The sequence below is a fragment of the Dunckerocampus dactyliophorus genome, chromosome 9 (genome assembly GCF_027744805.1).
Source record: "Dunckerocampus dactyliophorus isolate RoL2022-P2 chromosome 9, RoL_Ddac_1.1, whole genome shotgun sequence".
Lineage (NCBI taxonomy): Eukaryota > Metazoa > Chordata > Actinopteri > Syngnathiformes > Syngnathidae > Dunckerocampus > Dunckerocampus dactyliophorus.
Genome location: NC_072827.1, coordinates 20076469 through 20087790, shown reverse-complemented (window position 1 = coordinate 20087790; position 11322 = coordinate 20076469). Strand labels below are relative to the sequence as shown.

The 11322-nt window shown below is 43.2% G+C and overlaps 1 long non-coding RNA gene across 1 annotated transcript in view; it reads right to left on the bottom strand.

Moving 5' to 3' along the window:
- The window catches only part of LOC129187542 (uncharacterized), a 35642-nt gene extending 35444 nt beyond the window's left edge, over nt 1-198 (bottom strand). Inside the window, exon 1 of the long non-coding RNA XR_008572434.1 lies at nt 105-198. This is a non-coding gene — a long non-coding RNA (uncharacterized LOC129187542). The remainder of the gene's footprint in view (nt 1-104) is intronic.
- Nucleotides 199-11322: the final 11124 nt, after the last annotated feature.

Here is an 11322-nt window from a genome sequence, read left to right as displayed (position 1 = left end):
GAGCCAAAGAGACAAAAGGATGCAAGAAGACAGAATTGAAAAGTCAAAACAAACAGTGTTATTGTTTGTTTGTTTGTTTAAAAAAAAAAGTGATAGCTTATTACCTGAGCACATGGCCGCACGCTGCTCACTTCCTCCATGCTTTTGTCTCGCCTCCTCTCCAGCCTGCATGCTTCTCCATCTGTCTGTCTCTCAGCGTCTCTCTCTTCATGTCTTCCTCCCTCCCTCTCTCACTCTCTCTCCCCCCTTTTCTCTCCTCCCCTCTTGTGTGGAGCAACAAGCCCTCTCCTCCTCCTGTTTAGGATAGGAAACAAGTCGTCTCTCACTTTGGCACCTTCCTTCCTGCTCAAGTTGGGGACACTCAATAAAGTTGTCCCGCTTTGTGCTAACTGCAAGAGGACAGTTTGTGTGTCAAGCGTTACCTCTTATGCCTTCCACGCATGTACAGTATCTCCCCAAAGTGAGTCCATACAGCAAGCGTTTTTACGACCTTGTTAAAGGACATTGCAGGACAAGTAAACTTGGATACAACTTAGAGTAGTCAGTGTGCAGCTTGTACAGCAGTATGGATTGACTGTCCAAGGAAAATGCCTCAACACACATTATTGTCTAAATAGTTAGCAACACAAGTGAGTAGCAAGATCAATTAAGCACATCCATAATAATACATAATAATAAGAATAATACAGTCAGGCACCGTGGTGGTTGAATTATGGCCCAGGGACGTACGAGTCCTGGGGCAACTGCAGTTCATTGAAGGCAAAAATGAATTCCAATATGTACGTGACATTCTGAAGCAAAGCCTGATCCCGCCCCTTGGGAAACTGGGCCCGCATGGCAGCTTTCCAACATTATAAGGAGGCCCAACACACCTCTAAGATGACCAGTGCCTTGCTGAGGAAGCTAAAGGTGAAGGTGATAGAGAGGCCAAGTACAGTATAGCCCCTGACCACCGCAGGAACTTTCCTATTTACCCTGGTAGTTTGAAATAAATACTGTGTTTCCACCAAAACGAGTGGCTGACACAGTTCCTCCTTTTAGTGTTTCTACTCAGCTGCCATTTTTAAACCAGTGTTCGGCTAGAACTGTCATACATTCACTATTACAAGTTTCATGTAGATATGCAAAGCTACTAATATGCTAATGCTAACAGGCTACAGCTACATACAACTGGATGTGATGGCGCTGTCGACGTGACCTCAATACTGTTAATTATTCTTTTATTTACAGAAAAGGACCACAACAACTCATCTGACCCTCCTGAGACCATCATTTGCTGAGAGGATGTCTCTCTGAGTGTGTTGGACACTGATTTCCCCCCTGTTAAAACATAACAACTCAGGTTAACTGAGATCTGGAAAAGGTTATACTGTACAGCCATTTCTAAAGCTTTGGGACTGTAGCAAACCACAGTGAGAGCCATTATCCACAAATGGCAAAAACACAGAACAGTGGTGAACCTTCCCAGCAATAGCCGACCAACCAAAATTACCCCAAGAGCGTAAGGATAGTTTGGATTTTTTGAAGTTGTATGACATGTCCATCAGCAGTGTAGTGCATCAACAGTAACTAACCCCCCCACTTGTTCCCGTGAGCCCACTTCTGGTAGGATTTCGGTGATGAGGAACGTAATTCCGGTTAGTTGCTGGGGCCACGTAGATAAAGAGTTTGGCTTCTCAAAACAATATGCTTTCAAAAGAGTAATACATTTGCATCACAGTGTAGATGGCTGCAAGCCTTGCATCTTCATCCGCTGTGGAACACATACTGTACATAAACAAGATGGCTGCGACGCTCACGCAGCGGATGAAGATGTGAGCATCGCAGCCATCTTCTTCACATACACAACAACGGACAGGCGACAACGCGCAGTGATACGACGCAAGAGAAAAGTAACGCCAAGCAAATTGTGAGGTCTGACATTTTCGAGGAGGCATTTTTGTGATTATTAGTTTTTAAAATCACAGTTAATTAAGCTAATAGGCCTGAAATCTGAAGGTTTATTGCACTTTTGACTTGGTTTTGGTATAACTGAAGTGGTTAACAAATATGTTGTTTCAGGTTACTTATGGTTATAAAGAAAAGGTTTTATTACATCCATAAACAAAGGGTTTATACTTGGCCAAAGGTTTATTCAAATCAGTGGGAAGACCATCCATTCTTGGTGCCTTCTTTAACGCAAAAGTTATTCAATTTCTGTGTTCGTAAGAGCCTCTCTCGATTCAGCTTTTTCACATTTGTGATAGTCTTTCCAACTTTAGTGATTTAAGAAAAGGTGTAGAGTCTTCATCCTTAGCCTCGGATGTACATATTTTTTAATATAAAAACTTAAACTCATTATTAATTATTTGATCATGTGTAATGATCTAATCCAATAAATCCTCATTTGGCGATTGAAGTCATGTGTTTGCCTGATTTGATAGCGGAAATATAGTTTCATTTATAAAAATGCTCTTTAATATCTTTGACACTAGAGATATAGCAGGATGTTTCCGTTTCAATTTCAGTTTTAACTCTTGTAACTTCTGCTCTGACCCTTTCTATCTGACCCTTTTTTTGTTTTTAGACTCCAAGATTATGATTGTCATTGTACATGTACACTATTTAGTAGGGATGATCCGAATAATGCTTTTTTGCGGAGTAGGAACATGAAACGAGTAGAGCTCTAAACGCATTGAACTAACATGCTAACAATATAATGAATTGGTGGCAATGCTGACGAGGCTAACTTAGCTCAGCAGTGACCAGCTCGGCGGCTGGATGCTTAAGGCATACGATATCACACAACACAATATCACGCCGCAAACAGCATGTAGCATTAAATGAATGAGAAATAACCAGGTTACTCACGTTTATAGACGCACACTGTTAGCTGAACATCAAAAACAAGGTCTGTGTTATGACAACAAATTTCAAAGCGCCGCGGCTGCCCTGGTGCATTCATGGGCAGCTCACAGGCAAGTGGTACTATTTGAGCTATCTTTAAAACAGGCTGGCGGGGGACTCATGTGGTCCTTATGGGCCACTTGGTGCCCACCATGTTGGTGACCCGATTTAGACCACACATACACGCATAGTAAAGATGTTGCTGTGATGTTCAGAGTATCCATGAACGCATCTCGCGGTCTGTCCCGTGACAACGACGAATGGACCGGAGACGTTTATTTAGTTTGTTAGAGTTGGAAATACATGTATGGTGTTTGCATTGCACTGCTGTTGATGTGTTCAGGTCAGAATAAAGTTATAAAGGAGAGACAGACTCTATGCGGAGCTACACTGTGCCGCTGTCTCTCCTCATAACTGAGAGCAGTGGCTTGCCATGATGCGTATGCGTTCAATACGTTAAAAAATGTAATGTAATTAATGAAATAAATAAACAATAAGTAAATATAGCAACTTCTGATCAATCCTTAAAATAATGTACCGATTTATACATAAATACATAAATGCTGCACTGACCAAGATGCTGACTGACGACCAGAGCGCTGCACAATGGCTTCCCACTGCTCCTCAAGGAGATGGGTTAAATGCAGGGGCAGATTTTGCTGTACAAATAAAGCTCTTTCTTTCTTTCTACAAGTAGTACCAAAAGCAGCGTAAACCCAAATGCTAATGCTAACGCTACAATTGGATGTATGTTGACGTGAGCTAAACACTGATATTTATTCTTTATGTATTGTTATTTACAGCTGAAATGGACCATAAGGACTCGCCTGACTGATGAGATCGTCATTCACCGAGAGGACGTCTTTCTGACTGTGTTGGACACTGTGGACATGCTTGTAGATACTTTCTAAGAAAGCCCTGTCCATTTCTGGAAAACTCAGAGCACTTTGTTTTTCTTGTTTTGTATATTTTTGCTTATTTGCTTCTTTTTGCTATATTTTATTTACTGAGTTACCTGCTTATTTCCATTGCATCAGTGTAGAAACATACCGCTACCTCATACGGCATCAGCCTGATATCAATACACTACCCTGAACTTTAAAATGTGGTGGAAACGCAAACCACACAGGAAGCTTTTAATTCCAGGAACTATAGCTACCAGGAAGTCAGAGATCCCAAACGCTCATGCTGCTACAATTTGGACATTTTCACTCTGAGGTGTACTCTCTTGTGTTGCCATCTATTCAGTTTTAAAGTAAATCAAAGTTTACTTTTTTATCTCATGAGAAGATGTAACAAAACTGTTACTTTGACTCACTTGAATACTGTACTTCTTATTTGTCAACAAAACAAGTAAGCCTTTTCCATTTGTTTCATGTGTTTTGGAAAGTTAAAGTTCCATGTTCTGTGGTATGGGTTTTGCCGAGTGGTTAGCATGTTGGCCACACAGTCAGGAGACCTGGGTTCGAATCTCCGCTTGGGCATTTCTGTGTGGAGTTTGTTCTCCCTGTGCGTGCGTGGGTTTTCTTCGGGTACTCCGGTTTCCTCCCACATTCCAAAAAAATGCATGTTAGTTAAATTGTCCATAGGTATGAATGTGAGTGCGAATGGTTGTTTGTCTATATGTGCCCTGTGATTGGCTGGCGACCAGTCCGGGGTCCAGGGTGTACCCGCTCAAATGTCAGCTGGGATAGGCTCCAGCATACCCCTGCAACCCTAATGAGGATAAGCGGCATAGAAAAAGGATGGATGGACAAATCAGAAGCATGGAAAATTATGCTATTCAAATTCTCCAAAAGAAGACTGTAATTTCTGATTTTGGTGCAGCTGTGCCACAGGTGATTGTCTCCCTTGGAGAACTAGTCGTAGCGCACATGTGCCATTTTATTGTCCGGCTGAATATGAAATAACTAAAAGTAATTACTTTTTATCTTGGAAATTAAATGTTTCCATGTACCCCCTGCAATTTGCTCACAAACCACTAGGGGTGCGTGTACTCACTGGTTTCAACCATCACTGTAGACTTCACCTTGCCTTTATAGCATCTGACCACAGTTATCTCTGTAAACTTCAAAGTATTAGTGCATAGTCAATTATTGAAATCAATTAGAGGTTGGACTGGACCCTTCTGTCCTCCATGACTCTTATATAATTATAGCAAGACATTTTTGGACAATTTTATGCTTCCAACTTTGTGAGAAGAGTTTGGGCACGGCAGTCTGCATCCAACACGACTGACCTCACAAATTAACACATTTTTGAATGGAGTTCCTCAGGAAAATGTTCAAAGTTGATTCATTTTCTCTAAAGGTTTTACCCTCAAAGCCCATTAAACATTAAACTTGAAAGTGAAGCAGAGCCAGCATCAGTGACCCCTGCTGAACAAATGGACAAACATTCCCACAGACACACTTTCAAAATAGTGTAGAAAGTCCTCCCAGAAAAGTGGAAGCTGTCATAGTGGGCACCAAAACTATATTTTCACTTCCTGTTGGGTGTTTAGTCTTGATACTTTTGTCCATTTAGCTTGGTTATTTACATCGGAGACAAGATATACAAGGCGAGACCCTGTCACACTCTGTGTCCATGATTTTCCCTGCTTGGGATGCAGCGAAAATAGGAAAACACGGCAGTGTTGACGTTGCAATCAGAAATTCCAAACACGGTTCAGTAGGGCAGCGGCAACCCAAATACGCGAGTGGTGATGAATGTTGTTCATGATTTTCCTGTTGTCTTTTCCATTCCGCCGCCCCCCCTCCCTCTTGCCAGCCCATAATATTATGGAAAGGATGTAGGTTTGAGGAATGATGGGATCACTTGTGTGTTTTTGTTGGTTTTTCTCAATTCTTCGGCACAAATTGTAGCAAACGTGATGTCTCGGGCTGAAGGGGATTCCATGTTTTGCTTCCATCGGTGTGTGGTTCCGCGGTCCACGTTCTCTGAGATGCATCAGCCCAGCAGGTTGATGGGTAACACCGGCTGACCCGTGAAGGACGTTTCCTACCACCATGAAGACACTGCATCCCATCTTGTTCAGCCTTCTCGGGGAAAACTGATTCTACTTGAATGACCATCGCCCGCCTCCTCTTCGCCTTCGCCAGCTGTGTGTGTAGGAGTACAAGGGTGAAGGAGGAGCACTCTGCGTGGGCTGAACAGTGCTCGGGTTTTCTCTGCTGTGGTGTTAATAGGCCTTTCTCTCCTCTCAGCAGGACAGAAAGCCGCCGTGCGCACAGAGGTAATGGAGTGAAGGAGAAGCGGATGGAATATGTGTGGGCGACGCATGATGAAGGCCGCACACCTCTTTCTCTCTCTTTTAGCCTCCCTCGCTCACTTTTTCCCTGCACTTGCTGTCTCTTTCAACTCATCCCGACGCGAGTGGCACTCTCTTCTCTTGCTTGTCAAGAGCTTTGCCGCCGCATCCAAGGACAGGCTCGGAAAAGTGAGTGCTAAAAAGTCCCTGACAGAGTTTAACATGTATTAGCACATGTGGTCGGTGCCTCAAAGAGACATCAACGCCTCTGCATGCTAATTGTATTGTTTGAAAAAAAACACTCCGTTCGTCTCGCTTGGCGGCGGTTCTGTGTCCGCATCCAAACACATGGGAGAGTGAAGTCACTCTGTGGGAGAGTCAAAGCGCCTGTGATGAAGACGGGGCAAGCGTCCAGCCAAGCTGCTATGAATTTATTTGTTCAGTCACATGACAAGAATATTGATTCAGGGGTCTGGCTCTTCTCCACAGCAATTGATGGAAGTCATCCTGACACCCAGCGCCTGGTTGGAGTGGTGTTATAAACCAGGCAGGAGATCATCAACACTTGCTTGGGAATGTGATGGCTCCAGTTTGTTGGGGGGGGGGTAGTTGCCCATCCATAAAGGCCTGGTTTGGCCCGGATCGGAGCTTTGGCTCACTGTAAAGGATGGTTTATTAAAGCAATGTCTGGTGTCTACAGTATAGTGTGTTCCGAGCCAATATCAAGCCACTCATTTTCTGGGTCGCTGTTCTGAATAAACAGCACAGACACAAAATTGGCCGACCATGTTGTTCCGCCAATAGTTCGCCAGTAAATGGTGAATGCTGAGCGCTCGACAGCGGCAACTCATAACAAATATATCTCAAGGTACTTTAAGATAAGACGATTTTGAGTATAAAGCAGTCACACCAGGTGACTGGTGTGTGTGACTGACAGGAAGAGAAGCTCTGAGTCGTTTGGGGAGAAGTAGTTTGGCATCACTTCAGTCTCTAGTATAAGACCACCCATTTTTTTCCAGACTCAAGGCTGAATTATGCTACAGCAATGTCTGTATGCCGGATCAGCTGACGGCGCATGATTAATTTATAGCTCTCCTGCCGGGACAGGGGTTGCGTTTTCCTGCGAGTGAGCAGCCAAAACCCCCTTTTCTCTTTCTCAAAATTTGGTAGACACCTTTAGGAGATCAGGCTGTGACCGTCAGCAACTCCCAATCCAATGTTACGGCTATCAGTCGCAAAAGGGTGGATTGCACCCTCCGGGTTGGGAGTGAGGTCTTGCCCCAGGTGGAGGAGCTCAAGTATTTTGGGGTCTTGTTCACTAGTGAGAAAAGATGGAGCGTGAGGTCAACAGGCGGATGCAGTAATGCGGTCGCTGTAGCAGACCGTTGTGGTGAAGAGAGAGCTGAGCCGGAAGGCAAATCTCAATTTATCGATCATTCTATGTTCCCACCCTCACCTATGGTCATGAGCTTTGGGTTGTGACTGAAAGAAAGAGATCGCGGATACAAGCGGGTGAAAGGAGTTTCCTCCGTTGGGTGGCTGGACTCACCCTAAAATGTAGGGTGAGGAGCTCGGTCATCCGGGAGGGGCTCAGAGTAGAGCCGCTGCTCCTTCACTTTGAGAGGAGCCAGTTGAGGTGGGTCGGTTATCTAGTCTGGATGCCCCCTGGTGAGGTGTTCCGGGCAAGCCCCGCTGGGAGAAGGTCCCGGGGCACATCTAGGACACGCTGGAGGCCTTCAGAACCAGTAGTGCTGGCGGATGTCACGTAAACTCTTTTGCAATGGGGCTGTTTCTTTAACCAATAAAAACCAAAATTCATTAATGTCAGCATTTTTCTGGCCTCTGAGTGACTTAGACTTAGACTTAGACTTAGAGCAAAACAAAGTTAAGTTTGACAAGCTGAAATCAATTTGAACACAATAATGGCTGACAAAGCAGAAGGAGAAATTGAACTAGTGTTGGACATTTTTAAAAATCCATTTTCAAGGCAAACTTTTCCAGAAAAGCTCAACATCATAAGGACAAGACGGTCAACCTTGAAGCTAGCTAGCTAAACAGTTTGTTCACCACTTCCAGACCAGTGCTTGCAGTATGCTACAACTGGCTTACAGTCTCTAAGCAGCACACTTTGTTGATTTTTTATGTTTTTGACATGTTATTAGATAAATATTATTTCTGAAGTGCTCCAGATGATTTTGTAGTGTAGAGGTTTGGAGCGTTCTGATGCTACATTTGGCCAAATTTATTGGCAGCTTCCACCGGTGATCGCCGGCGCACCAAGTTCTAACAGAAATGTAACTCAGCGTTAAATATCAAATGTAACTTTCATGGTTTAGTAATAATGCTATATGCGGAATGCCTTTCTCTGTAATGCCACACCTTCTAATGGCACCATGCATGGGAGGCGACATCGCCTTGACTCCATTCATTTTCAATGGAACCTGCGTGATAGGGCAATTATCGCGTGTCACCGTCCAGCCAAGCGACACGCGAATTTTATGCGTGTGAAAGTTTGTGCTTGTACGTGTCATGTCACAAAATGTTCAACTTTTCATCGCTGTCGACCAGACGAAGACCAATCAGTGGGGGTTTCATTGGACAGGATGCTAATCAGTACACCATACTTGCTGTGTCAGATTTCCCGGAGCTATTTGACATTTCTAAAAAAAAAGAATATAGAGATATAAAGAAAAGCAGCGGCTTGGGAACTCGCTGGCGCCAGAGTTTACATTACTTTACACGGACATTTATGTAAGTTTATCTTCAATACTGCCAAGATCCGGTACTAGCAAGAGTCCTTGATCAACAGCCTCTTTTCCTCCTCTGAACTACTTTGATACCCCAAAATTCCCTCCACATTTGACAGCCAATCAAACCGTGTGAGACTCGTACAATTCGCTCTGGATGTGAATGCGTCGCTCACCTGTGTAGCTGGTCACAATCGCTTGTCGCCTCCTGTGTGCGTGGTTTCGTACACGATGGCAATTCATTTCGCCAATCGCTGTCGTTTGTCGCCTCCCGTGTGTGGCGCCCACAATACTGCTGTTTTGTATATTATTGATGGTTTGTATAATTGCAACGTGATAGTGGTGGTACTAAACCCAGGTAGCAAATACTGGTACCACTGGTCACACCAGACCAGTAGCCGGTGCTGATGTCATTAAGTAAATAATTTTGTAGTTCCGGGATGCTGGCTAACTGTGTAAAAGCACACACAGCTCGGGCAATTTCCCGCCTTGACTGGATTTGGCAGAACAAGCAAAGTCAGCTTACGGTTGAACCATCTACTACTCCCTTCTGTCCCCAAAGTTTCATGGGAATCTGTGCTGTAGTTTTAGCGTAATTTTGCATCCAAACAACCAAACACGAGTGAAAACAATAACGTTTGGTCTAAGCAAGATGTGCAGAAAGAACATAATTGTAAAACTAATTTTGCTAGAAATTTGCAAGCAATTCTGTCCACACAAACAGAAATACTCCCAAAAGTTTGCTGCGGTTTAAGTCTAAGCTACTGAAAGGAAAAGCAAACAATGTTGTTGTTGTTTTCGCATGGCATGCATGTGGATGAATGCAGTTTTCTTACTTGTTCTCTTCATGCAGAGGCGTTGCACACTCTCGAGTGCTTTTGTCCTTGTGGAAGTTTGTCACGATGACAAGGAGCCGCTCGTCCTTGACTGCATTGTGAGCATTAGGAGTAGAGTCAACACAGTAGACAAAAGAGTCTTTCTCATAAATGAATCATAATTGTAAACAAGTGGTGCTTGCAAAGACAAAAAGATACAATAAACGCCTCTAGTATATGTCTTCAACGTGATTTTTTTCCATTGAAACTTTCCATTTAGTTAAATGGGGGGGGCCATATTTAGATATGCAAAGCATTTTAAAATGGTGTTCTGGTAAAAGTAGATGTTGGTTGCACAACAGATGGATAATGAAGATGTTACTGCAATCGACTTGTGTTGTCTATCAGGAGACACACATGGGGGGTTAGCAGTGGGTGGGGGGGTGGGTTGTGTGTGTGTTGGAGGGTTGGGGGGGTTGTGGTTCCCCTTCTTTTCGGAGGGAAGGGTGGTCCCTGACAGGAAACACTCACCACAAACCGTTTTTCTCCCACCCCGAGTAACCACACACACGCATATTGGTAGCCTTCATCATACAAGCACCAAATGATTTTTACACACTTACCCAAATGTCCGCACGGCTGCGAAGATATCAAAGACGGAAGGAAAATATAACCTGTGTGTTAGGGGTTTCCCATCACCTTGAATGAGGAATTCCCCAACCGGTTCTTTAAAGCCACCGTCTAGTCGGATTTACTGATCTGCCTTTGCTTAATGATGACGATCTCAGATGTCTTAGCGGGAAGGAAGAATATGGTCTTGAATAATGTTCCAAAAAAAAAAAAAACCCTTCTTGTTTCATCTTGGAGAAAGTCTTCCCAAGACATATTTTACGTACTAACTTTTTCATGTGTCACTCAACAACTTTGTTCTCTTGTTATTGCAGTGTGTAATGTACTGTAATGTACTAATGTACTAATGTAATAATGTACTAAGTACTAATGTACTAATGTCTTTTCCTCAAAACGCTTTGCGTGTGGTTGTTTAATGAACATAAACGCATAGTGTGTCCAGCCTTTTAATGGTGATACTATCTTAATTGTTTTTTTATTATAACTGTTCAATTCAGACTTTATGCCTTTATATAATGACAAATGAGCACAAAATTGTATAATGACGATGGCCACACTGAGTGGAGGTCTGGTAAATGGAGGCCTTTTTTTAGGTTTTCCTCAGCTCAGCTCATATCTAAAGTTCCATGGTAAACTTGTTTCGTTACATACGTGGTGCATTTGACAAGACAGAGCTGTAAATGGCTCGTGTTGCATCTGTCACTGCTGGTGTTTTTTGTTTTTTCCGTCCACTTGCTTCTAATTTGGCTGGTGATATAAAGTCAGTTGGAAAACTTTGCTTGTCGCGGTGCTTTTGAGAAAACTACAGTGAACAAGGCTGACAGATTATTTCCCAGTTTGACATCACTGGATGCTTCTATGAATCACCAACTTCACACAGATCATTAAAAAATATAATAATATAGTCTTACAGATCACTTACACACATACACAGTACACATACAGCTGAATAATAAACAATAAATATTGCAGCTTCTGATCAATCCATGTCAAT